This window comes from Lygodium microphyllum, chromosome 2 (assembly GCF_053477565.2).
Source record: "Lygodium microphyllum isolate KBCC chromosome 2, Lygodium_microphyllum_v1.1.10, whole genome shotgun sequence".
NCBI lineage: Eukaryota > Viridiplantae > Streptophyta > Polypodiopsida > Schizaeales > Lygodiaceae > Lygodium > Lygodium microphyllum.
The window spans coordinates 139,660,785-139,688,166 of record NC_141136.1 but is presented as its reverse complement, the minus strand read 5'-3'; positions in this window follow the sequence as shown (position 1 = coordinate 139,688,166).

The following is a 27,382-nucleotide window of genomic DNA, read 5'->3' as shown; positions in this document are numbered from 1 at the left end:
GACCTAGCTCCTTGCAATAGAAACAACGTGGAAATTTATCACTTGGGGTCACAAGATTCTTGGTTGCCTTTGGCAGGATTTTCTTAGACCAAATTTCCCTAGCACCCTTTTAGTGGACCGAGTGGTCTTTTATTTTAGGAACTCTATTCTCAAATTGTTCTCTTTTTAGATCTGGACTAAGATCCATGGACAATCTTCTTGCTTGTAATACTAAAGAATACTCCCAAGCTTTGGCATTCTAGTAAGACCCAATCTATATTAGTTGAGAATAACAACTTAAGAGAAATTCATTGTAAGTTATAACTATCATTCCTTGCTAAAACTGATCTCTTGTAAGTTCTAGGCTCAAAATTGTTGCAACTCATACTACTTGAGTTAACTATAGTTAGAAGAGTAAGGTTTATTCCAATACAAGCTATATTACATGTCGATAAAATTTCTAGTATTTCTAATCATCCTGAAGAGGTGTAGTGGATTCTGAGTCTTCGTCTTCACTTGATTCCTCTATGTATCCAAAGACTACACTTGTGTAGCTTCGTTTTCTTGGAAGCTCAATATCTTCAGGGCTTAAGTCAGGGTAGTCTACTTGGACATGCCCTAGCTTATTGCAGTGGAAGCATTGACGGTTGGGACATCTCTTACCGATGTGCCCTATCTCTCTGCATGTGTGGTATCTCTTGTCTTGATCTTGAGAATCATCTTTGTCACAATTTCCTGATTTGAGTTCTTGGATTATTGGCTTTGCTTGAAGTAATGCATCCTGCAATTCTGTTGGATACATTGCTTCAAGACAGTGGTTCAGAGGAGTGTTCAAGCCATGGCAAAACTTGGATACTTGCTGCGCAATATCAATAGATGATGTGTATTCTAGTAGGGTTACAAACTTTGAGTAGCAAGCTTCCAAGGTTAATTCCAGTTGCTTTATCTTAAAGAATTCATTCATCCTTAAAGTTTGGTAGGTTGGCGGAAGGTATCATCTACATACAACATCTTTGAGCTAAACCCAAGTGACAGTGGCTTTAGAAACACTTTGATATTTGCACCATTGCTTCCATCATATCCAAGCTAGCCAACTAACTTAAGTTTAGCTATCATTGCTTGATTGGTAGAAGCACTTCTCGCAGTAGAGAAATAATCATTCCTCAACTCAATCCATGTTTCCACCTTTGCTACAACATCTATCCCTTTTCCACCAAATTCGGGTGCTTAATTTGCTTGAGAAGGAATTTCTTCTCTTGCATGTACACATTCATGGGTGCAAAAGATGCTTGACAATCAAACCATACCGCTTAGGTTATTCTGTAAACTGTATATTAATCAATCACATATCATTACAAAGTTTTTATCTGATACCAACTGTAATGTGCCTACCTATTGGTTGTCCATGCACGTTTTTAGTAGTCCACAAATCTAAGCAACATTGCCCAGCACTTCCATGAAATGTTATGAGGTTTGTGCCTAGGGTCCGTAGTGGTCAAGATCTCTTGATAGCATTCTAGCATCGGGTCCCTAGTGATCAACCTAAAATCTAGGTCCCTAGTGGTCAAGGTCTCTTGACAGCATTCTAGCATCGAGTCCCGAGTGGTCAACCTAAAATCTGGGTCCCTAGTGGTCATGGTCTCCTGACAGCATTCTAGCATCCGGTCTTAGACATCCCACTTTTCGTAGAGATACCCAAGCTGAAGCAGATCCATGCCGCACTTGGTTCAAAAAGAATGGGAAATGAGAGGGATATGTCTCTCAACCTCCTTCCGTAGGGAATAGTCCCATTTTGGTCCCCTAAAACATCATGAATCGGGTTTTTAACCTAACAATTTCTAAGGGTCGAATGTTGATAAACCTTGTGAGAAGCCTCCCAATTCTCTGGGACCACCTTGCCATAAGGCAAACCCGTCAAGGGTTTCGCGCACCCGCTTCCCTCAATAGGTGTTCTTTAGTTATTTAATTATGTCCTACCACATTTATGTATGACAATTTAAAGTCTACTTCCTTAATTAAGCCTTTTAGGGAACAGGGTTTGTTTACGTAATTTATAGCACAGACACAAATATAGAGCAAGCAATCCTTTTGGCAAACAAGTTCAAACAAGTTCCTTTACTTATCTTCAAGTTAATATTTGTCCCTTGCCAATACAAGGGAATTTATATATCCCTTCTGCCATGCAGAAGTAGTTGGTTCAATTCACATGGCACCACAATTTCCATCATTTATCTAGAATAGGATCTTCTAATGCCACAGATGTTGGAGCCACATAGGTCTTCAACTCCATTTCCGACTTGGGAAGGGGTGTCCAAAGCTCCCCTAACCCGCAAGCTACCTAGGAGTGAAAATGTATTCTCATGGTTGGTCTTTTCACCACTCGACATTCAACCCATGAATCAAGTAGTGCCCTTTTTAGGTAGGATCTGCAGTGCGATCATGGATGTGATTCACTTGTGCAAAGAACCTTTTCCTAATTAATTCATTTAAGAATCAAGCACAGTCAAGGTAGTCAGGCCTTAATATCATCTTCCAAGAAAACATTCCTTTATCCCCATAGCAATTTGTCATCGCAAACCCCCTCTATGAATTTACCATCAATCACAAGCACTTGGAATAATTATACAAATGACAATCCAACAACCAGTTGAATGTAAAAGCATTTGCAATGTTATTTTATCAACCAACAAAACCAATTGTATTTTTCCAAACACTGCAAGAATAGACACGATAACATTTTCATCCGCATATTCTCTCTCCCCCTTGGGATTTAAGGGCAAGTTTTGCTTAACGCTCCCTTCTTTTGCCTAGGGTGCATATCAAGGCTTCATACAAGCATTAACTTCTAAGATACCACCAAGGCAGTACTAGAGGATACTTATCCTTATTTTTTGATTGAGCATTCAAATATTGATCTCAGGTGCAAATTTCAACATCTACCAAAAGTTAACGTAGTCTCCTAGAGTAAAGTTTTGTATGAAGCTTAGGTAAGTCTATCTAAGTTTCTAGTCGGCCGTTCATATCTTGGTCTGAATCTATCAAGTCTCTAAGTAACCTTTCTAGAATTTATTGTCTCATGATTCCATGACAGAAATCGTTATGCAATCCTCTTGCCCAACAAGAGTAACTCTATCAGAGATTAGATAAATGCAAAGAATCCTAACTTGTGCAATAGTGGGCATCCATTTCCTATAGTAATTGCATGCTTTTCTTTGAAAACGATCTTGGAGATTGTCATCTTGGTGACCCTTCTAATTTATCATGAAGGTAAAGGCTAATGTTCTTTTTGAGATTGATCATAGATAATATTTTGATTATCTTGATAGCGATTTTACAACTATCGTCCAGGGTTTATTAGGCCACTTTGAGGATGCTTGCGACAACGTAGGTGAAAAATAACCCCTTTAACTTAGATTAATCTATCCATCTCATAGGGTACACGATTGATGCAATTTTATTTTTTCTCATTTTAATTCTTGCACTTGGATATCCATTCTATAATTATAAAAATGGAATTGATCCCTTTCAATAATCTATTCTCATGTAACATAGTACGGAACCTGATGTATATCATGCAAAAATCAAAGCAAGCATCTAACAATTGTAAAATGCATTTCTTATATCTAGTACCATAGTTGTATTTACATTGATACCCTCACCCAAAGCTTCATTGTTGGTTGTGGGATTGCTGTTGAGATGGCAAGCTCAACACGTGCGGACATTGATGATGGACCGCTTGGCTAGATGGGTCTGCATGTCTACACTTAGCATGTTGGTGGTCATTATGATACTCACATAGCCACTAACTTATCACTTATTCTATTTAGTTTGTTACACCTACCTACAGCTGGCAAAGATATAGAGCCAGTAGATTAGTGTGGTCTGTTATGCACAGTTTGACTTAGTAGGCCACTTTCCTTTATGTTGTATCTTACCTATACTTTTGGTATTTGTTATAGTGTATGGAAGAAGAAGATGAAATTAGCAAGAAAACGTTTTGGCCTCCATCTCTCTTCTTGTGTTCTTGAGTGAGCTTCCTCTTGTGTATACAATGTGTGTTTGGCACAGCAGCTCAAGCAAATTCCCCCATTATGCGATTCTTGACATGGTGTCAAAGCCATGCCATTGAGAGAGGCTGATTTTGAAGGTTGAAGTGAAGGAGAAGAAGCAAGCAAGCAAGTAATAGGTAAGAATCTCTCCCATTCTTCTACTCTCTCTCTTGGATATTGCATGTGGAGGCACCGAAAGCAGGGTAGAGCAAAAATCTCAGATTTCTATAAGATTTGGTGTGCGAGCAGAGCACTGTGTATTTTGCAAATAAGCCCTTAGGTGCTTTCCCGCAGTTATTTTGGGCGTTTGAGGCTGTTTCAGGCCCTGTTTTAGAGCCGTAGGGTTGCGGACAACAGTTTCAGGGGGTACACTATGATTTTGGCTGTATTGATCGAAAGTGGGTGCACAAGTTACATATTTCGAATCTGTAATTTTTGAGGTATTTGCAAGAAGAAAACAAAATGTTTATCTACAAACCGGTTGTAGATTACATGTACTATTGAGCAATCAATGAAAATATTGCTTGGTGTATTGATGTGCACGTGTTGTGAAAGATTGCAAAAGACTAGCTTGCTGTGTTGTATCCTTGTTTGTGATAGTAACAGAGAGTAGTGGAAATCCCATTATTGAGAAGATTGACAAGAACAACTACCCTTCATGGAAGTTTTGTGTGACGAACTTTCTCATTGGAAAGGGCCTTTATGAGTTTGTTTCAGGTGAAGAAAAGGAGCCAGAGTTGGGTATCCCTCCAAATGTAGATGAATTAAAAGCATGGAAAGAATGGAATGCAAAAGATAAAATAGTAATGTACTCGTTATCTGCAGTCATTGATAATACGATGTTGGGACATATCAAGAATGCAAAAACTTCACATGCAGCTTGGACAATTTTTGAAAACACGTTTTCATTAAATACAAAGTCACGAAAGATTCAACTCAAGCAAGAGTTGAATACCTTGAAGAAAGAGAAAATGCTTGTCAATGAGTATGTGTTGAAGGTGAGGAGCATTGAATATGCTTTAGCATCGATCGATGCAATTCCTGATGATGATGATTTGGTTTCATCCACTTTGAGTGGCCTTAACAATGAGAAGGCATGGAAATCATTTGCTACTTCAGTATATATACGAAAGCCATTTCCAGATTTTGATGAGTTGATCTCTCTCATGATTATCTAAGAGATCAATATGTAGGGTGATTCGTCTGAAAGAAATGGTGAATAGATCCAAGCATTTTACTCAAGTTCAAGAAGGGGATGTGGTAGATCCTCTTCGAGAGGCCGTGGTAAATAGGTTCAATCAGCAATTTGGTGAAATGCAGGTTTCAAGAGGCCGAGGAAACTTTAGAGGCAGGGGAAGCTCTAGAGGAAGAGGTGGATGGAAAAATAAAGGTTCTAAAAATTTTGCTATTATTTGCCATTATTATGGCAAAAACATGCCATATTGTAGCCCATTGCTATGTTAAGAATGATGATATTCGTAGTGGTAAATTGCAGTAAGAAAACTATGCATCGTCTTCATGACAGAATGAAGACAAAAATGAGCGCTTGTTTGTTATTCAACATATGATGAATGCAGTTACAGGAAAGGGGACACATGATGATGTATGGTATGTGGATTCAGGTGCATCTAATCATATGACCAGTCATGTTGAATTTTGGAGAGATGCAAGATTTACAAAATCTAGGTTATGTGCAGATGGGTAATGATTCATGTCACCCAATTTTGCACATTGGAAAGGTTTCCTTGTCCTTGCATGATGGCCAGACAAAGAGTCTGACATATGTATTACATGTGTCATCAATCACAAAGAATCTAGTGTCTATTGGCCAAATGGTAGAGCAAGGGTTGCATGTCTGATTCAATGCAAAAGGTTGTTTTGTAGAAGACTTTGATGATAAGTGCAAGTTGGTCACAAAAGGAAGTAGAGTTCACCGCATGTTCACTTTATGTAATATTTCTGTAATGAAATATTAAACGACCCTAGACCCTGCACACCCCGTGCAAAAAGTAGTTCAAAATAATCTCCCGCAACGATAAATGTTGGTGGCTAAGTGCTCCCTCCGCGGGCATTAACAAACTCCAGCTCCATGTCGTATATGGAAGACTGTGGCTAAAAACCCATAAGCCTACCCGTAAGCCTACACGAGAACACCCTTCAAGGGGGGGAAAGGGATGATGGATAAATTTTTGGTAAATTTTTTTATAACAACCCCTCCCCTTCAGCCGTTGCATGGCGGGGGAGAGGGAGTGTGTGAAGAATGCTTGAGTTAAGTGGTGGAGGGGCATGGGGGAGGGAATCATGCACCCGCCACTTGGGTGGCTACCCCCCACCTTAGTGCTATAAAAACACACCCTCCCCAAGATTGAGGGGAGGAAGGAGGAGAGAGAGAAGGGAGTTGTGCTGTCCACCAGGCTGCCGTCTGCTCTGCTGCCACTGCCAGGCCATGCTGCTACTGCCTCCGTCATCACCATCGCCATCATCATCATAATCATCATCCTCTTCATCTCTTCGCCGTCCTCCTCATCACCCCTCCAATCATTCTCTCTCCACGTCATCCCTGGACAAAAGCTTAGAAGCTTCTAATTAGAAGCTTCTAAATAAGGCTTCCATAAGCCTTATTCACCCACACTTCTCGAGGGTTTTAAAACGGAGTTTATAAGGCTCGTTCCTACGAAGAGGAGTAAATCCACAGACAGTAGGGAGTTTGAAAAATCAGATAAAGGACAAGGGGAGTTTGTTGAGTCAAGATCTACGCCCTGGATGGCTCCTAAGCTAAAGTCGCGAGGCGCACACGCGGGAGCTTCAACCCCGAGCACGTGAGTGGACAATATCCCGAATGTTAATGCCCAGGTTCCAATTAATTCCCTACATGAAAATGATGCATTTGAGCATGTCTTTAATTCACGTAGGCAAGTTTGAATACATTGGAAAATTTATATATACTCACATCGAATTACCAAGTAAGTTGTATGACGACTACTTGCATGGTCATGGTAGTTGCATTCTTGAACGCATATTGCATAAGTTAAAAGGTGGATTTGCCTAAAGGCATCCTGGTTGCATCTCGCAAGGGATAGGACATATAACTTGTAATGCATTTATATAATTAAATTATTGGTTGTATCTTGCGCGATTAAAGTAATCATAGACAGACTTTAAATGATGTCCGAATAGTTGCAATGCATGGAAAGGATTTATGAACTTGCAAATTGCACGAGAAGATGGCTACATTTTAGATTGGGTTAAATGCAAAAGGAAGGATTAAGTCAATTATGGACTCATGGCATTCGCTCATGCATGAATTATTTTATCAAAGTTTGAATGCCTCTTCATTAAAAATATTAAAGCTTTGATTTCGTTGCATCATTATAGTCTAGGCAAGGAAAAGTAACGATCATTATAGATCTTATAGATGCATAGAAGGAAAAAGTCTATAGTCTTGAAATCACATATTTGCATGGAATGTTATATCTTGCAGTTATTTGCATCTTCTAAGCAAAAGGTACTTGCTAATTTAGAAGGAAGCAATTGCATCATTAAAAAGATTATAGTCTCTAATCGTGGGTTAATTAAATCAACTAAGTAATTCGCGTATAGTTGAGTAGCTCACATGAAAATCATAAAGGTACGATTAGATTGCATATGACGATAACCTCAAAGTGCTAGGTAGGGTTAAGTTACGTTAAAACTCTGCCTAGTATCGCACTTAGGTTGCCGACCTAATATTTCCAATCTTAAAGGTCCTATCCACATTCATGGAATGTTAGGGTTAGCTAAATGCCCATGCAAGAACAATCTAGGGTCTTCACCCTAAGGATAAATTGACCAAATACTAGACTTTCATATGAATTTAGGAACCTTAGGGCCAAAGCGTTGTCGGCCTAGTAGGGTTAGGGATGGATGGGGTCAAGAGGACTCCCAAACCCTACATCTTGACCAAAGGCATTCTCGACCAAGGAATATCGTGTGATGGGAGAAATAATCCCATAAGTTAGATGCGACACCTATCTCGTGCAACAAGTTGCAACGTCGCATGGTTTTGTGCCTAAATCACAAAAATAGTATTGCCACTCCGTAAAACAAGTTTGGCAAGTTCTAAATAGAAATTTAATTTTCTAGAGGATGAGTAGTCATCCAGCTACATAACCCTTCCTTGGGATTGATTTGCCAAGTTAGGAAAATTATGAATTGCCTAGCAAGCCAATCAAGCGAGGACAACGAGGTTGTCCAAGATGTGTTGACCTTAATATGGGGAAACCTAAGGTATTGACAATTTGGGTTAATAGGGTATAAACCCTAACCCAAGGATAAAGGGTAAACAAACAACTTAGCTTACGAGACCCTTGGGGATCTTGCCAAGTCGCAATTGATCTCGGATTGAATGCTAGATGTATTTGGTGAGAAGGATTCACACCTTAGTAGTTGGTCGTACAAACGACCACTGGAATGATTGTGATTGTATACTTAGGAGCACTGTTTTTTCTTCTTTGCTCAAGGAACTAATGCTGGAAAATAACTAATGCTTCAGGTTGAAAGCCTAGAGGGAGAGGCAGCATCAGTTACCCCCGACTGTCTGCCTAACCCTATCCAAGGGGGTTGTTAGTCGCGCTGGGTACGTGGACCAAACTCGTCGAGAGAGGTCTCTCCATTGGTGCTACTTGGAGCAGGAGGACGCTTGGGTGCCAGGGGGCTCTGGCCGTAAATCCCTTGTCTCCGGGTCCTGCAGAAGAGGCCGACATGACTCGAGATTAGATCTCGAGGCCCGCATACTAGTCAATGGGCGGAAACTTGGAATAGCAATCCCTAAGGATTGCTGGAATAGCCTTCAAGCAGATTATGGAATTTCCTTCTTGCGTATTATGGATTAGCCTTTTGATTGGATTATATGATGTACTCCAAAGACTAATAAATAAAGATCAAATGTTGAAAAGAAACTTGCTTGACATTGTTTTTCTATGTCAGTGCCTAAGTTACGTGAAGCAACCAGTGATTAATTTGTTAATTAAGGAAGTTATTTTTGCTTGTCAAACTAAATGTGGTAGGCAATTAGATAACTAAAAGAACCTGAGGAAAGTGTGGTGGATGTGACCATGGGTCTATCCTACGAAAGGGTGGTCCCGGTTGCCTGGGAAATTTTCTCAAAGGAATTGACAACGACGAAAACAATGACCTAGAATCTATAAAGCTAGAGTCCCGATCTATGCCGTTTTAGGGGAATAGAATGGGACTATGCCTTATAGACAGAGAGGTTGAGCTTTGCATCCCTCTCGTTTCCCATTCTCCTTGAACCAAGTATAGTATAAATCCACTTCGACCCTTGTCAAGATTGTGGGAGAGAAGGAAGGAGTCTCGCTTGAAGCTTTCTTGCTTGCACAATGGGGGAAGACACACAAGGGTGGAGGCTGAAAACAGTTTTCCTCTTCTTAGTTGTGTAAGCCAAAAAGAACTCTATTACAAGGAAATAGAAGAACCCTATATATGGGTCTCAAACCAAACTCAACTAACTAAGGTGGCATACAAACTGAGCCACGAACTAGAGTAGATAAGGATAGCTATCATGTAGCTATTATTCATGGGCGGTGTACCAACCGCGTCTGCAACTGACAAGTCGGTGACATAAATATACAACGGTCACCCTGGCGTATCACGAGTGGAGCTCGATATCTCAACACTCCCCCTCGAGCTCAATCCCAATTCCTGCACACCAAGCAGGTCTCTGAACTTGCGCAACTTCTCTGCGCCCAATGCCTTCGTGAATATGTCAGCTACCTGATCCTCTGTGCTGACATAAACTAGATCAATAAGACCTAGTAAAACCCTCTCTCGCACATAGTGATAATGCACCTCAATGTGCTTTGTTCTAGCATGATAGACTGGGTTATTTGCTAAGTGTATACTACTCATGTTGTCACAATAAATGACAACTGGCCCATCTGTAGACTGATGCATATCATAAAGTAGCTTATGTAACCAAGCTACCTCACATGCAGCCATTGCTGCACCCCTGTACTCAGCCTCTGTGCTCGACAAGGCAACTGTAGGCTGTTTCTTGCTGCTCCAAGTGACTGCAGCACTCCCAAAAGAGAACACATATCCACTGGTAGATCGTCTATCAGAAATACTACCAGCCCAATCAGCATCAGTGTATCCATGCAACTGTATCTGAACCCCAGTCTCATAAAATAGTCCATACTGCAATGTGGACTTCACATACCTAAGTATGCGTCTAGCCGCATCCAAATGTGGTTTCCTTGGAGCCTGCATAAATTGACTTACCAATCCAACAGCATAGCTCAAATCTGGCCTGGTAATAGTCATATAAATCAAGCTTCCTACTATGCGTCTGTACATAGTAGGGTCTTCTAGAAGCTCACCTGCATCTGTGCTCAGCTTCACATTTTGCTCCAAAGGAACTGAAATAGGCTTACAACCTGTCATCCCATATTTGGACAGCATGTCCAATCCATACTGCCTCTGCAAAAGCTGTATCCCACTTGGTGATCTAATCACCTCAATGCCCAAGAAATAACGCAGCTCTCCCAAATCCTTCATCTCAAACTTCTGCTTCAATAGCATTTTCACATGAAGGATATCTTCATCACTGTCACCTGTCATAATCAAATCATCAACATAAATGACAAGTAGCATGATACCTTTCTCTGTTTTTCTCACATAAAGTGAGAAATCTGCCTTGGAAATCTGAAAGCCAATAGTGACAAGATACTGTCCTATCTTGTCAGACCATGCTCTAGGTGCTTGCTTCAATCCATACAAGGCTTTCTTCAACCTGCAAACAAACTCAGGATGAATAGCATGCAAATAACCTGGTGGCTGCTCCATATAGACCTCTTCTTGCAAATCACCATGCAAGAAGGCATTCTTTACATCCATCTGATGTAAAGACCATCCCTTTGATGCAGCCATAGCAATGACTGCTCTTACGGTTGCCATCCTTGCAACCGGACTAAATGTTTCTTCATAGTCAATGCCATATGTTTGTGCATACCCCTTGACTACTAATCTTGCCTTGTATCTGTTCACAGAACCATCAGCATTGTGCTTCACCTTATAAACCCACTTACAGCCAATTGCATTCTTACCTTTAGGCAAAGGTACTAACTCCCATGTAGCATTTGCTTCCAAGGCATCCATTTCTTCATCCATGGCTTTCTCCCATTTTTCTTTTCCCATGGCTTGCTCAAAAGAAGTGGGCTCTGGTTCCTGTATCACTTTGACCATATATGCATAGTGAATGGCTGTAAATCCATCATATTTCAGCCTATCCACAGGATACCTAACTCTGGTAGACCTGCGCAAAGTAGGTTCACTCCCAGGTGCTCTCAAAACATCCCTGGTCTTCCTTACTCCAGGTGTAACAATAGAAGGAATACCCAACTCATCATCAATGCTCTGTTCTGAGCCACTGGATTCACCATCCACATAAGAGTGACCTGCATTCACATCAAACATGGGCTGATCAACCTTCTCTTTTCCTTTTCGTGATACCTGCATACCACTATCTGCATTGCTTTGAGAAGATTCTCCTGATCTCAATCTGCCTGTCCATGGCGAAGAATGTGAACCACTGCTAGAGGACGCTCCAGGTCCACTAATATTTTGTGACTGCTGCTGGGAATTCTGTGTAGCATTACCATTTTGTGCATCTACATCATCAATCACATTTACTGGTTTATACCAGCTACTCATCTCATCAAAAACAACATCTCTGCTCACTGTAAACTTACGAGTAGAAGGGTTATAGCATCTATACCCTTTTTGCTGCAGAGAGTAACCAATAAAGATGCACTTCTCAGCTTTTGGATCCAACTTGGATCTCAACTCATCTGGCACATGTACATAGGCAATGCAACCAAAAATTTTCAAATGAGAAATATCTGGTTTCCTACCAGTATACCTCTCCTCTGGAGTCATTCCATGTATTGCTGCAGTGGGAGTCCTGTTCATTATGTAGACTGCTGTAGCAACTGCTTCAGCCCAATAAAAATCTGGCAAGTCTTTTTCATTGAGCATGGCACGAGATACCTCTCCAATATGCCTGTTTTTCCTTTCTGCAATTCCATTTTGTTGTGGGGTATAACTGCATGAATATTGCTGCTTTATGCCATGCTCCTGCAAGAACTTTGCAAACTCATTTGAGAGGTACTCTCCCCCTCCATCTGACCTTAGGCATTTTATCAGCAAGCCTGTTTCTTTTTCAACCATAGCTTTAAGAGTTTTGAAATGCCCAAAAACTTCACTTTTCTTTTTCATAAAATACACCCAAACTTTTCTGCTATAGTCATCAATAAAAACTGACAAAATAATGACAGCCTCCAAGAGATGCAGCTTTAGTTGTCCACACATCAGAGTGAATTAATTCCAATGGCTTCTCACTCTCTTGAACATGTCTAGGAAATGGTTTCCTTGCCTGTTTTCCAAACTGACAGGCTTCACATACCTTATGCATTTCTGCAACCTTGAATTTGGGCAATCCTGCAACAATATTTTGGGCCTGCATTGATTTAAGTCGCTGTACATTAACATGACCAATGCGTTTATGCCAGATATCAATATCTGCAACTACACCGGTCCCATGTGCAAACATTGCTGCACTCAATTCAGACATGTCTGCATCCAATGTAAACATTCTGCCCTTCTTCTTTCCTTTTGCTATCAAGCGACCTTTATTTTTCATATCCTCAACAAAGCATCCATGAGGATTAAATCTGACCTGCAAGCCCTGTTCAACCATTTGACCAACAGAAACCAGATTCTTGGTGATATTCGGGACATGAAATACATCGGACAGGTATTTCTTCTTCCCATCCTGCATAGACAAAGGAATTTTTCCAATCTGCACAATAGGATGTGCAGTATCATCACCAGTCTCCACAAATCCTGGTTTTTCCATTTCCCTTGCATCCTCCATCCATTCTGCATGACCTATCATGTGGTTTGATGCACCTGAGTCAACATACCATACATCATTTCTTTCTTTTGCACTTGTCACAGAATTGTTCATGTGCTGCACCATGAACAAATGCTCATTTCTGTCATCACCCTGTCTGCTAGAAGATGCATAATTCCCTTGTTGCAGTTTTCCATTCATGATGTCATTCTGCTTTTTATAGCAGTCTTTAGCCATATGACCCATTTTACCACAATAGTAGCATTCAACATTACTGTTTGCATTTTGGCCTCTTTGCCATCCACCACGACCTCTTTGGCTCCCCCTGCCTCTAGAGTTACCACGTCCTCCTCCATAGGACTGGTTTTCTTGAGTTTGCTGCATACTCTGATTTCTACCACGGCCTCCAAATCGGCCTCCTCTACCTCTGCCTCTACCTCTTCCAGCATTTGAGTAGAAGACAGCTTCTTTTGAAGTTCCTCCTGAAGAAGATACACCACCATTTCTCTGCTCCTCAGAAATTAGAAGAGCAATCAACTCCTCAAAATCAGGAAATCTTTCACGAACTGAAATGGATGTCCGAAACTGTGCATAATCCTTTCCTAGACCATTCAAGGTCACGGAAACTAAATCGTCATCTTCCACTGGCGACCCAATGGAAGCAAGTGCATCTGCAATCTTCTTCACCTTCATGTGGTAGTCGTTGATGCTCATACTTTCTCTTTGCACATTATGCAACTCTTGCTTGAGCTGCATTTTCCTGGCTTGCGTATTTGTGCTATACATTTTTGACAAAGTATCCCATGCCTCCTTTGGCGTACTTGCATCCTGAATATGCACAATCATAGAGTCTGAAATACTGATAGACAGCCAATACATAACTTTCCTGGCTCTCTCATGCCATGTTTTAAATGCCTGCATTTGTTGTTGATTGGGAACATCAGGAAGAACTGGTTCTTCTTCATTTCCTGCAACAAATTCCCAATATCCTTTTCCCATAAGGAAATTCGTCATTCTAAACTTCCATGCCTGGAAGTTGTTCTTGTCAAGCTTTTCAGTGACAATCTGTGAAAGAGAATCAGACGCCATTACAGAATACTGCAAGAAATTCTGTCACTGCAAAAAACACAGCTTCACCCTCACAAGGGCAAATCTGCAAAACTGGCGAAAGTGGTATTTGACCACACAGTCACTTCCTAGTGACGATTTTGCATAAACAGGAACCAAGGATGATTCTGAAACTCCCAATGTCTCTGCGCACAAGCATACGATGCAATTTCTACAGTAACTTTTCACCGACCTGTAGAACAGTGGTCGCACAGCATAAAACTGAGCCTTTTCTTGAGTGCGTGCAGAAAACTTCCGTCTGCAAAACAGGCCCCGAAATGGCCTCAAATCAAAAAAACAAGGTCGCCAAGAGCTAAAGCTCTTTCCCGCAGCATATACTGCCCTCTTGCTTCACCGCGAAGGGCGTCTCAACCTGAGACAATGCACTCCTGCAATTTCCGGCTGTGCTACCTGCAGAGATCTGCTCCCAAAACAGGAAATGAAAGCAACACTGCTCCTCTTACCAGACCACCGCGAGCTTGGCTTGCTTTCTTGAGCTCCTTACCACGAACAAGGCTCTGATACCATGTCAAGATTGTGGGAGAGAAGGAAGGAGTCTCGCTTGAAGCTTTCTTGCTTGCACAATGGGGGAAGACACACAAGGGTGGAGGCTGAAAACAGTTTTCCTCTTCTTAGTTGTGTAAGCCAAAAAGAACTCTATTACAAGGAAATAGAAGAACCCTATATATGGGTCTCAAACCAAACTCAACTAACTAAGGTGGCATACAAACTGAGCCACGAACTAGAGTAGATAAGGATAGCTATCATGTAGCTATTATTCATGGGCGGTGTACCAACCGCGTCTGCAACTGACAAGTCGGTGACATAAATATACAACGGTCACCCTGGCGTATCACGAGTGGAGCTCGATATCTCAACAACCCTAATGTTTATGCATAAAGTAGTTCGTCCGGGGCTCCACGCTAGTTACCTGCAAGGAACTTGACCATTAGGGAAACCCTGATTCAGGTCGTCCTAAGTGGGAACATCCGGAATGCTTCTGCTTCATGGCAGACTCGAGAAGCCCTAGATCGCAAACCCCGTGACATTCCATGGGAGTGTCAGGCGGCGCTTTCTGGACTCTCTTCCCAATGGACTGCTAAGACTGTTGAGATATCGAGCTCCACTCGTGATACGCCAGGGTGACCATTGTGTATTTATGTCACCGACTTGTCAGTTGCAGATGCGGTTGGTACACCGCCCATGAATAATAGCCACATGATAGCTATCCTTATCTACTCTAGTTCGTGGCTCAGTTTGTATGCCACTTTAGTTACTTGAGTTCTTTTGGCTTACACACAACTAAGAAGAAAAAAAACGTTTTCAGCCTCCATCTCTGTGTGTCTTCCCCCATTGTGCAAGCGAGAAAGCTTTGAGCGAGACTCCTTCCTTCTCTCCCAAAATCTTGACATGGTATCAGAGCCTTGTTCGTGGTAAGGAGCTCAAGAAAGCAAGCCAAGCTCGCGGTGTTCTGGTAAGAGGAGCAGTGTTGCTTTCATTTTCTGTTTTGGGAGCAGATCTGTGCAGGCAGCACAACCGGAAATTGCAGGAGTGCATTGTCTCAGGTTGAGACGCCCTTCGCGGTGAAGCAAGAGGGTAGTATATACTGCGGGAAAGGGCTTTAGCCCTTGGCGACCCTGTTTTTTTGATTTGAGGCCATTTCGGGGCCTGTTTTGGAGGCGGAAGTTTTCTGCACGCACTCAGAAGAAAGCCCTATTTTATGCTTTACAACCACTGCTCTACAGGTTGGTGAAAAGTTACCACAAAAATTGCATCGTATGCTTGTGTGCAAAGACATTGGGTTACAAAATCATCCTTGGTTCCTGTTTATGCAAAATCGTCACTAGGAAGTGACTGTGTGGTCAAATACCACTTTCGCCAGTTTTACAGTTTTTCCCTTGTGAGGGTGAAGCTGTGGTTTTTGCAGTGACAGAATTTTTTGCAGTCTTCTGTAATGGCATCTGATTCTCTTTCCCAGATTGTCACTGAAAAACTTGACAAGAACAACTTCCAAGCATGGAAGTTTAGAATGACGAATTTCCTTATGGGAAAAGGATATTGGGAATTTGTTGCAGGAAATGAAGAAGAACCAATTCTTCCTGATGTTCCCAATCAACAGCAAATGCAGGCATTCAAAGCATGGCATGAGAGAGCCAGGAAAGTTATGTACTGGCTGTCTATCAGTATTTCGGACTCTATGATTGTGCATATTCAGGATGCAAGTACGCCAAAGGAGGCATGGGATACTTTGTCAAAAATGTATAGCACAAATACGCAAGCCAGGAAAATGCAGCTCAAGCAAGAGTTGCATAATGTGCAGAGAGAAAGTATGAGCATCAACGACTACCACATGAAGGTGAAGAAGATTGCAGATGCACTTGCTTCCATTGGGTCGCCAGTGGAAGATGATGATTTAGTTTCCGTGACCTTGAATGGTCTAGGAAAGGATTATGCACAGTTTCGGACATCCATTTCAGTTCGTGAAAGATTTCCTGATTTTGAGGAGTTGATTGCTCTTCTAATTTCTGAGGAGCAGAGAAATGGTGGTGCATCTTCCTCAGGAGGAACTTCAAAAGAAGCTGTCTTCTACTCAAATGCTGGAAGAGGTAGAGGCAGAGGTAGAGGAGGCCGATTTGGAGGCCGTGGTAGAAATCAGAGTATGCAGCAAACTCAAGAAAACCAGTCCTATGGAGGAGGACGTGGTAACTCTAGAGGCAGGGGGAGCCAAAGAGGTCGTGGTGGATGGCAAAGAGGCCAAAATGCAAACAGTAATGTTGAATGCTACTATTGTGGTAAAATGGGTCATATGGCTAAAGACTGCTATAAAAAGCAGAATGACATCATGAATGGAAAACTGCAACAAGGGAATTATGCATCTTCTAGCAGACAGGGTGATGACAGAAATGAGCATTTGTTCATGGTGCAGCACATGAACAATTCTGTGACAAGTGCAAAAGAAAGAAATGATGTATGGTATGTTGACTCAGGTGCATCAAACCACATGGCAGGTCATGCAGAATGGATGGAGGATGCAAGGGAAATGGAAAAACCAGGATTTGTGGAGACTGGTGATGATACTGCACATCCTATTGTGCAGATTGGAAAAATTCCATTGTCTATGCAGGATGGAAAAAAGAAATACTTGTCCGATGTATTTCATGTCCCGAATATCACCAAGAACCTGGTTTCTGTCGGTCAAATGGTTGAGCAGGGCTTGCAGGTCAGATTTAATCCTCATGGATGCTTTGTTGAGGATATGAAAAATAAAGGTCGCTTGATAGCAAAAGGAAAGAAGAAGGGCAGAATGTTTACACTGGATGCAGACATGTCTGAATTGAGTGCAGCAATGTTTGCACATGGGACCGGTGTAGTTGCAGATATTGATATCTGGCATAAACGCATTGGTCATGTTAATGTACAGCAACTTAAATCAATGCAGGCCCAAAATATTGTTGCAGGTTTGCCAAAATTCAAGGTTGCAGAAATGCATAAGGTATGTGAAGCCTGTCAGTTTGGAAAACAGGCAAGGAAACCATTTCCTAGACATGTTCAAGAGAGCAAGAAGCCATTGGAATTAATCCACTCTGATGTGTGGACTACGAAAGCTGCATCTCTTGGAGGCTGTCATTATTTTGTCACGTTTATTGATGACTATAGCAGAAAAGTTTGGGTGTATTTTATGAAAAAGAAAAGTGAAGTTTTTGGGCATTTCAAAACCCTTAAAGCTATGGCTGAAAAAGAAACAGGTCTGCAAATAAAATGCCTAAGGTCAGATGGAGGGGGAGAGTACCTCTCAAATGAGTTTGCAAAGTTCTTGCAGGAGCATGGCATAAAGCAGCAATATTCATGCAGTTATACCCCACAACAAAATGGAATTGCAGAAAGGAAAAACAGGCATATTGGAGAGGTATCTCGTGCCATGCTCAATGAAAAAGACTTGCCAGATTTTTATTGGGCTGAAGCAGTTGCTACAGCAGTCTATATAATGAACAGGACTCCCACTGCAGCAATACATGGGATGACTCCAGAGGAGAGGTATACTGGTAGGAAACCAGATATTTCTCATTTGAAAATTTTTGGTTGCATTGCCTATGTACATGTGCCAGATGAGTTGAGATCCAAGTTGGATCCAAAAGCTGAGAAGTGCATCTTTATTGGTTACTCTCTGCAGCAAAAAGGGTATAGATGCTATAACCCTTCTACTCGTAAGTTTACAGTGAGCAGAGATGTTGTTTTTGATGAGATGAGTAGCTGGTATAAACCAGTAAATGTGATTGATGATGTAGATGCACAAAATGGTAATGCTGCACAAAATTCACAGCAGCAGTCACAAAATATTAGTGGACCTGGAGCGTCCTCTAGTATTGGTTCACATTCTTCGCCATGGACAGGCAGATTGAGATCAAGAGAATCTTCTCAAAGTAATGCAGATAGTGGTATGCAGGTATCACGAAAAGGAAAAGAGAAGGTTGATCAGCCCATGTTTGATGTGAATGCAGGTCACTCTTATGTGGATGGTGAATCCAGTGGCTCAGAACACAGCATTGATGATGAGTTGGGTATTCCTTCTATTGTTACACCTGGAGTAAGGAAGACTAGGGATGTTTTGAGAGCACCTGGGAGTGAACCTACTTTGCGCAGGTCTACGAGAACTAGGTATCCTGTGGATAGGCTGAAATATGATGGATTTACAGCCACTCACTATGCATATATGGTGAAGGTGATACAGGAACCAGAACCCACTTCTTTTGAGCAAGCTATGGGAAAAGAAAAATGGGAGAAAGCCATGGATGAAGAAATGGATGCCTTGGAAGCAAATGCTAGATGGGAGTTAGTACCTTTGCCTAAAGGTAAGAATGCAATTGGCTGTAAGTGGGTTTATAAGGTGAAGCACAATGCAGATGGTTCCGTGAACAGATACAAGGCAAGATTAGTAGTCAAGGGGTATGCACAAACATATGGCATTGACTATGAAGAAACATTCAGTCCAGTTGCAAGGATGGCAACTGTAAGAGCAGTCATTGCTTTGGCTGCATCAAAGGGATGGTCTTTACATCAGATGGATGTAAAGAATGCCTTCTTGCATGGTGATTTGCAAGAAGAGGTCTATATGGAGCAGCCACCAGGTTATTTGCATGCTATTCATCCTGAGTTTGTTTGCAGGTTGAAGAAAGCCTTGTATGGATTGAAGCAAGCACCTAGAGCATGGTCTGACAAGATAGGACAGTATCTTGTCACTATTGGCTTTCAGATTTCCAAGGCAGATTTCTCACTTTATGTGAGAAAAACAGAGAAAGGTATCATGCTACTTGTCATTTATGTTGATGATTTGATTATGACAGGTGACAGTGATGAAGATATCCTTCATGTGAAAATGCTATTGAAGCAGAAGTTTGAGATGAAGGATTTGGGAGAGCTGCGTTATTTCTTGGGCATTGAGGTGATTAGATCACCAAGTGGGATACAGCTTTTGCAGAGGCAGTATGGATTGGACATGCTGTCCAAATATGGGATGACAGGCTGTAAGCCTATTTCAGTTCCTTTGGAGCAGAATATGAAGCTGAGCACAGATGCAGGTGAGCTTCTAGAAGACCCTACTATGTACAGACGCATAGTAGGAAGTTTGATTTATATGACTATTACCAGGCCAGATTTGAGCTATGCTGTTGGACTGGTAAGTCAGTTTATGCAGGCTCCAAGGAAACCACATTTGGATGCGGCTAGACGCATACTCAGGTATGTGAAGTCCACATTGCAGTATGGACTATTTTATGAGACTGGGGTTCAGATACAGTTGCATGGATACACTGATGCTGATTGGGCTGGTAGTATTTCTGATAGACGATCTACCAGTGGATATGTGTTCTCTTTTGGGAGTGCTGCAGTCACTTGGAGCAGCAAGAAACAACCTACAGTTGCCTTGTCGAGCACAGAGGCTGAGTACAGGGGTGCAGCAATGGTTGCATGTGAGGTAGCTTGGTTGCATAAGCTACTTTATGATATGCATCAGTCTACAGATGGGCCAGTTGTCATTTATTGTGACAACATGAGTAGTATACACTTGGCAAATAACCCAGTCTATCATGCTAGAACAAAGCACATTGAGGTGCATTATCACTATGTGCGAGAGAGGGTTTTACTAGGTCTTATTGATCTAGTTTATGTCAGCACAGAGGATCAGGTAGCTGACATATTCACGAAGGCATTGGGCGCAGAGAAGCTGTGCAAGTTCAGAGACCTGCTTGGTGTGCAGGAATTGGGATTGAGCTCGAGGGGGAGTGTTGAGATATCGAGCTCCACTCGTGATACGCCAGGGTGACCATTGTGTATTTATGTCACCGACTTGTCAGTTGCAGATGCGGTTGGTACACCGCCCATGAATAATAGCCACATGATAGCTATCCTTATCTACTCTAGTTCGTGGCTCAGTTTGTATGCCACTTTAGTTACTTGAGTTCTTTTGGCTTACACACAACTAAGAAGAAAAAAAACGTTTTCAGCCTCCATCTCTGTGTGTCTTCCCCCATTGTGCAAGCGAGAAAGCTTTGAGCGAGACTCCTTCCTTCTCTCCCAAAATCTTGACAAAGACGTGTCCTGCAAGAAGAAAGGGGGACACGATACAGTTGGTATTAGAGAAAACCAACAGAATCTAATATTTACAAGGAAACTTAATGAGGAGAAGTAGAGCAAATGTTGCTGTTAAGAACATTTTCTTACTTATTTATCGATGCTGGCCTGCAGAGTCGCGAAGTATGGAACAAATTCTTGGTGTTCCAGGTTATGTTTATGACTGCGATGCGTGATTTGGATTATCGACGAAGGCTAGGTATGATGAATATCCTAGACCGCATCTACAATCCTTCACCCCTGTATGTGGAACAGAGATGAACGGGTGATTCACGAATTTATTATATAGCTGCCCACCAACTTGCGTGCCTTGGGACCAACTTGAAGAGAATCAAGTGGATGGAAGGCTTAAAAATCGTAAAGCTGTTTATCTTTGTTGAGGCTCATGCAAATGCAACCCTACATGTCGGCAACCAAATGGTTAAGCAGAACAAGTATGTGTACGAGGAAGTGACTCGAATAATCCCTACCGATAGAATCAAGGTGTTGGGACATTATGAGAAGAACGGGTATCAAAGGAAAGGATACCCCAAGCTTCCTATGACCTATCGATTCCTGAAAATCCATGACCCTAATCCATACCATTACTCAGTTCCCATAGCCAAATGTAACAAAATATTTTTCTCCCCAAATTAATGTATCAACTTGTTCTACCTTCCCAAATAAATGTACTCAAAAGGGCTATGCCCATATGAATGAATAAGATTTTTCTTATCAATGACTATCTTGGCTATAAGTGTTGGGAAAGGAGTTAAGTGATTAGGTCACTTGGCTAAAAGCCGAACTGGGCATGTTAATGTAATAAGAGAAATGTTTAGCAAGCTTTTAAAGTAAAGAATCTTATTGCCCAGGCGCAACTGCAAGTGCAGACTCCTAGTCTGACCTCTACACCAAGTACGGTAGTAGCTCAGGAGAAGAAGTTCCTTCTCAAGAAAATCAAGCCACCAGAATTCGATGGTAAGGGAAGGACCGTCCAAACTGATGCTGAGATCTGGATCGAATCCATGGAGGATTATTTCGAAGCAGTAGGTACTGCACCCGCTAACCAAGCGATACTCGCCAAACTGAAGCTTACCAGTGAAGCAAGACTTTGGTGGAAGCAATGGTGCAGAGAACAAGGGATCTAGGAAGAGTCAGTTACTTGGGAGAAGCTTAAAAGAGATGTGCGAGGGAGATATCTACCACCTGCCTATCACACACAAAAAATGAATGAGTTCTATGAACTGAAGCAACTTGGTCTATCTCTTAATGCATACTATTCAAAATTCATCTGTCTCTTAAAGTACGCGCCACAAATGGATATGACACAACAGGTATCAAAGTTTTATGCCAGATTAAACCCACCCATAAACACCCGCCTGGAATCAATGCATCCAATAGATCTGCAAGACGCGCTCATTCGAGCTGTATCGATAATACAGGAGGTGCAGACCAAGCCAAGAAATAGCAGGACTTGGTCTTACAAGGATCAAAACAAGGGAGTGTATAGGTCTCAGACCAAGAGAGCACAGGGCCAAAACTAGGCACAAAGGAAGAAAGCTAGGGCGAATGCTGCTAACGACTTCGTCCTTGCACAAGGTAATGGCCGCAATCTTTGTTGCTTCCATTGCAACGAGCCTGGCCACTTTAAAAGGCAGTGTCCCAAGCTTAGCAGAGGAAAACATCAAGGGCCATTCCAAGGAGTCGCCCTGGGCAAGGAGCCACCGCCAAGGCCAAAGGGAGAATGACCAGTATTGCCAACAAGGAGCTCAGTGATGAAGAAGATCCAATCATGGAAGCTGACTTTGAGAGGGCAATAGTTCATGGCACTCTTCATAAGAAAGGCCAGAATCGCCAATTCTCGGTGATTCAAACCCCTTCGGATTACCAAGGTAAAAGCTTCAAAACCTTGATTAATTGTGGTAGTATACATTCCTTCATTTCACCAATCTGTGCAAGAAGATTAGGCATAGCCACAAATGATGCACCTACCTTACTTGTGGAATTAGCAAATGGTCAAGAGGTCTCTTGTACCAAGCAAACTGCTAAGGTGAAATTCCTACTAGGTAAAAAGTTGACTTCGTCCAGATTCAGGGTAATGAACCTAGGTGTCCACGAGTGTTTGCTCGGAATGGATTGGCTAATACCTAATGATGCCCACATTCACTGCGGAAAGGGCCAATTTACCTTTTGAAATTCTGAAGGGGAGCTAGTTACAACTCAAGGAGAGGCTGGTAGGCCGAAAATTCAACTGGCAAAAGCAACACGGATAATGAAAGGAGTGATAAGCTAAATAAGCTAGATCAGAATCAGGAACCTAGGGAAGAACCTTCATGGTTAAAGGAATAAGCAGACGTATTTCCTAAAGAGTTGACAGAACTTCCTCCTCAAAGGAAAGTCAATCACGAAATCAAGCTAGCACTCGGAGCTACACCAATCGCAAAGAGACCATATAGGATGTCCATCCCGGAAGCGATTGAACTAAAGGAGCAACTCAAGCAACTGTTAGACCAAGGTTACATCCATCCTAGCAGTTCGCCATGGGGAGCTCTAGTGCTGTTCCAGAAGAAGAAAGATGGGACGCTTTGGCTATGCATTTACTATAGAGGGTTGAATCAATCAACCATTAAGAAAAAATATCCCATTCCAAGAATAGATGAACTTCTTGACCGTCTTCAAGGTGCAAAGATCTTCTCTAAGATTGATCTCGGGTCTGGATATTATCAAATAAGGATCAAGGAAGAGGATATCCCAAAGACGGCATTCAGCACAAGATATGGACACTTTGAATTCCTAGTCATGTCATTCGCGCTAATAAATGCTCCTGCTACCTTCAACATGCTAATGCACGATATCTTTAGGCCCTATCTTGATGACTTCGTACTCGTCTTCTTTGACGATACCCTAGTCTACTCCAAACAAGAAGAAGATCATGAACCCCAGCTTTTCATTTTTTCTTGAAACAATGAGAGCGCACAAGCTTTATGCCAAGAAGAAGAAGCGTGCATTTTTCAAGTGACAGATTGAATATCTGGGATTCATTGTATCAGTGGAAGGAATTTCAGTAGATCCGGCCAAGGTCAGAGACATTCTAGAATGGACAATTCCAACAACTATCAATGAAATACGTAGTTTTCTTGGGTTGACAGGATGGTACAGGTTCTTTATCAAAAACTATTCTTTGATTGCAACGCCTCTGACTGATCTACTAAAGAAGCAAGTATCAATTGTATGGTCACCTGCTGAACAGTCTAACTTTGACAAACTAAAGCAAAGCTTGGTATCAGCACCCATCTTGAAACTTTCGGACCTTAGTAAAAAGTTTGAAGTGATAACTGATGCTAGCACACTTGCCTTAGGATGTGTGCTCATGCAAGAAGGTCATCCTGTAGCATGCTCTTCAAGGAAGTTGAAGAGCCATGAGAGAAACTATGCTACCCACGATCTAGAGCTGTTGGCTGTCATCCATGCTCTCAAACTTTGGAGACACTACTTGCTGGGTAACAAATTTACCTTAGTAACAGACCACAAGAGTATTAAATGGATTTTTACCCAGAATGAGCTCAATATGAGGCAATGTCGATGGATTGAAGTGCTGGAAGAATATGATTTTGAAATCAAATACTGGCCTGGAAAGGAGAATGTAGTTGCTGATGCATTCAGTCGCAAGGCATTTCTAAATTCTCTAATTTTGCAAGATCCATCAACAACAAGATCTCTAGCCACAAAGGTATCCATGCCAAACAACCCACTTCTTGAGCTAGCTAAAGAAGAGGCATGCCATGACCCAACCTATCAGAAATTGCTAAGGGAGATCCCCATCAAGGATCAAGACCTAAAGCTACAAACAAAGTATCAGGAATTCTCTATCAATAGTGGACTTGTCTACTATAGAATGAGATTATGTATACCAGCAAGCCAATCACTCAAGCAGAAGATACTTTGGGAAGCCCATGAATCTCCTTTCTCAGGAAATCCTAGCTACGCCAAGACCCTTAATGCAGTCAAGAAGAGCTATTACTGGGAGAAGCTCAAAGGTGACATTCTCAAATATGTCACAGAATGTTTGTCTTGTCAATGTATTAAGGCAAAACATATCAAAATGCCAGGGAAATTGCAACCACTTGATATTCCCCAAATGAAATGGAAATTCATTAGTATGGATTTTGTTGTTGGCCTGCCCCAAGTTCAGGTAGGATACAACTCCATTATGATCGTGGTAGATATGCTCACCAAGGGTACACATCTTATCCCTGTTAAGACAAACTATAAAGCCTCAGACATCGCAAGGTTATTCATGAGGCACACTGCTGCCGTGAACCCAAAAAGTGAATTCAATATTTGCCACTAGTTGAGTTTGCCTACAATGCTTCCTACCAACAAAGCATTCAGATGACCCCTTTCAACCATTGTATGGGCACGACTGTCGTAGTCCTTTGAGCTTTTCGGATCCAACCTTGAGGGTTGAAGCTTCAAAGCACATGCTGGAAGACATGGATGACCAAATCAAGTCAATAAGACAAGACATCCAAGCCGCCAAGGACAGACAAAAGGCTTACGTGGACCTGACACAACAAGACAAATCCTTCACTGAAGGTGATATGGACTTCCAAAGAAGAGTTCCCTATCCTTGGGTGAATGCAAAAAGCTAAGTCCAAGGTATTGTGGGCCCTACAAGATTCTCAAGTGCCTAGGGCCCAATGCTTACAGACTTCAACTCCCCGAAAACCTAAAAGTTCATAACATATTCCATATCAGTCTATTGAAAAAGTATGTGCCTAACCCTAGTCATGTGCTTGATGATCAACAAGTTGTAATGCCTAGCCAAGGAGTCCTTGAGTTACAGCCTAATAGGATCTTAGATGTTAGGGAGAGGCATTTGAGATCCAGAACCTTGAGAGAATACCTCGTCCAGTGGAAAGATTACCCCGAAGAGGATGCCACTTGGATGGATGAAAGTACTCTCAACCAACAATACCCCCAACTCTCGAGATGAAGACATCTCGATTCCTCTAAGGGGGGAGAATGTAATATTTCCATAATGAAATATTAAATGACCCTAGACCCCACACACCCCATGCAAAAAGCAATTCAAAATAATCTCCCACATTGATAAATGTTGGTGGCTAAGTGCTCCCTCCACGCGTATTAATAAACTCCAGCTTTGTGTCGTGTATGGAAGACCGTGGCTAAAAACCCGTAAGCCTATGCGAGAACACCCTTCAAGGGGGGGGAAAAGGGATAATGGATAAATTTTTGGCAAATTCTTTTATAATAACCCCTCCCCTTTAGCCATTGCATGGTGGGGGAGAGGGAGTGTGAGAAGAATGCTTGAGTTAAGTGATGGAGGGGCATGGGGGAGGGAATCATGCACCCGCCACTTGGGTGGCTACCCCCCCACCTTAGTGCTATAAAAACACACCCTCCCCAAGATTGAGGGGAGGAAGGAGGAGAGAGAGAAGGGAATCCTAATGTCTGCCCATGCCGTCATCTACTGCCGCCACTAGGCCACGCTGCTGCTGCCTCCGTCATCACCATCGCCATCATCATCATAATCATCATTCTCTTCATCTCCTTTGACGTCCTTCTCATCACACCCTCCAATCATTCTCTCTCCACGTCATCCCTGGACAGAAGCTTAGAAGCTTCTAAATAAGGCTTCCATAAGCCTAATTCACCCACACTTCTTGAGGGTTTTAAAACCGAGTTTATAAGGCTCATTCCTGTGAAGAGGAGTAAGCACTAGACTTTTCCTCAATGACCCCACAAATGAAGTGATACCTCACCTCAATGTGTTTTGTATTCGCATGGAAGATCAGATTCTTGGCTAATTGGATAGCATTCATGGAATCTAAATGCAATGTAGAGATAGCATCTGCAATACCAAGGTTAGCAACCAAACCACCCAACCAAATAGCCTCCTTGCAAGCCTCAATGGCTACAACATACTCGGCCTTTGTATTAGAAAGGGTTGTGCATTTTTGTGCCCTAGACATCCATGAAACAACACCTCTAGCAAAAGTGAACACATAGCTAGTGGTGGACTTCCTACTATCTGCATGTCCAACATAGTCAGAGTCTATGTATCCCATGACTGTTATATCCTGGCTTCCATAACATATGCACATACTAGGAGTGCCCTTTAGGTACCTCCTAATACCCTTCACAACATCCCAATACCTCTTGCCAGGTGTAGCCATATAATGTGCCACAACACCAACTACGAAAGCAATATCTAGATGGGTGGCTATATCATGGCATACATAAGACTACCCACTATGGATGTATAGGGAATCTTGGCCATCTTGGTCCTCTACTCATCTTTTTGTGAAAAATCGGTCTATGATACTTCACATAAGAAGAAAATGGACAGCCAATAGGCTTTTCATCCTACATACAGAAGCATTCAAGGACTTTATGAATGTACTCTCTCTGTGATAGATATAGTAGTCCTTGATGCCTATCACACGTAATGCACATATCAAGAATATGAGAGGCATGTCCCAAATCTTTCATCTCAAAGCTCTTCTTGAGTTGAGCCTTAAGAGCATCTAGCTCATCATGAGCTTTCCCTCCCAAGAGCATGTCATCCACGTACCAAAATCAATAAAGATCCATCATGGGCTTTCATTGTGTACAAGCACGGATCCATAGCACTATAGTTGTAGCCCTGTGAGTGCATAAATGCGTCAAACTTATGATACCATTTCCTAGGTGCATGCTTCAAGCC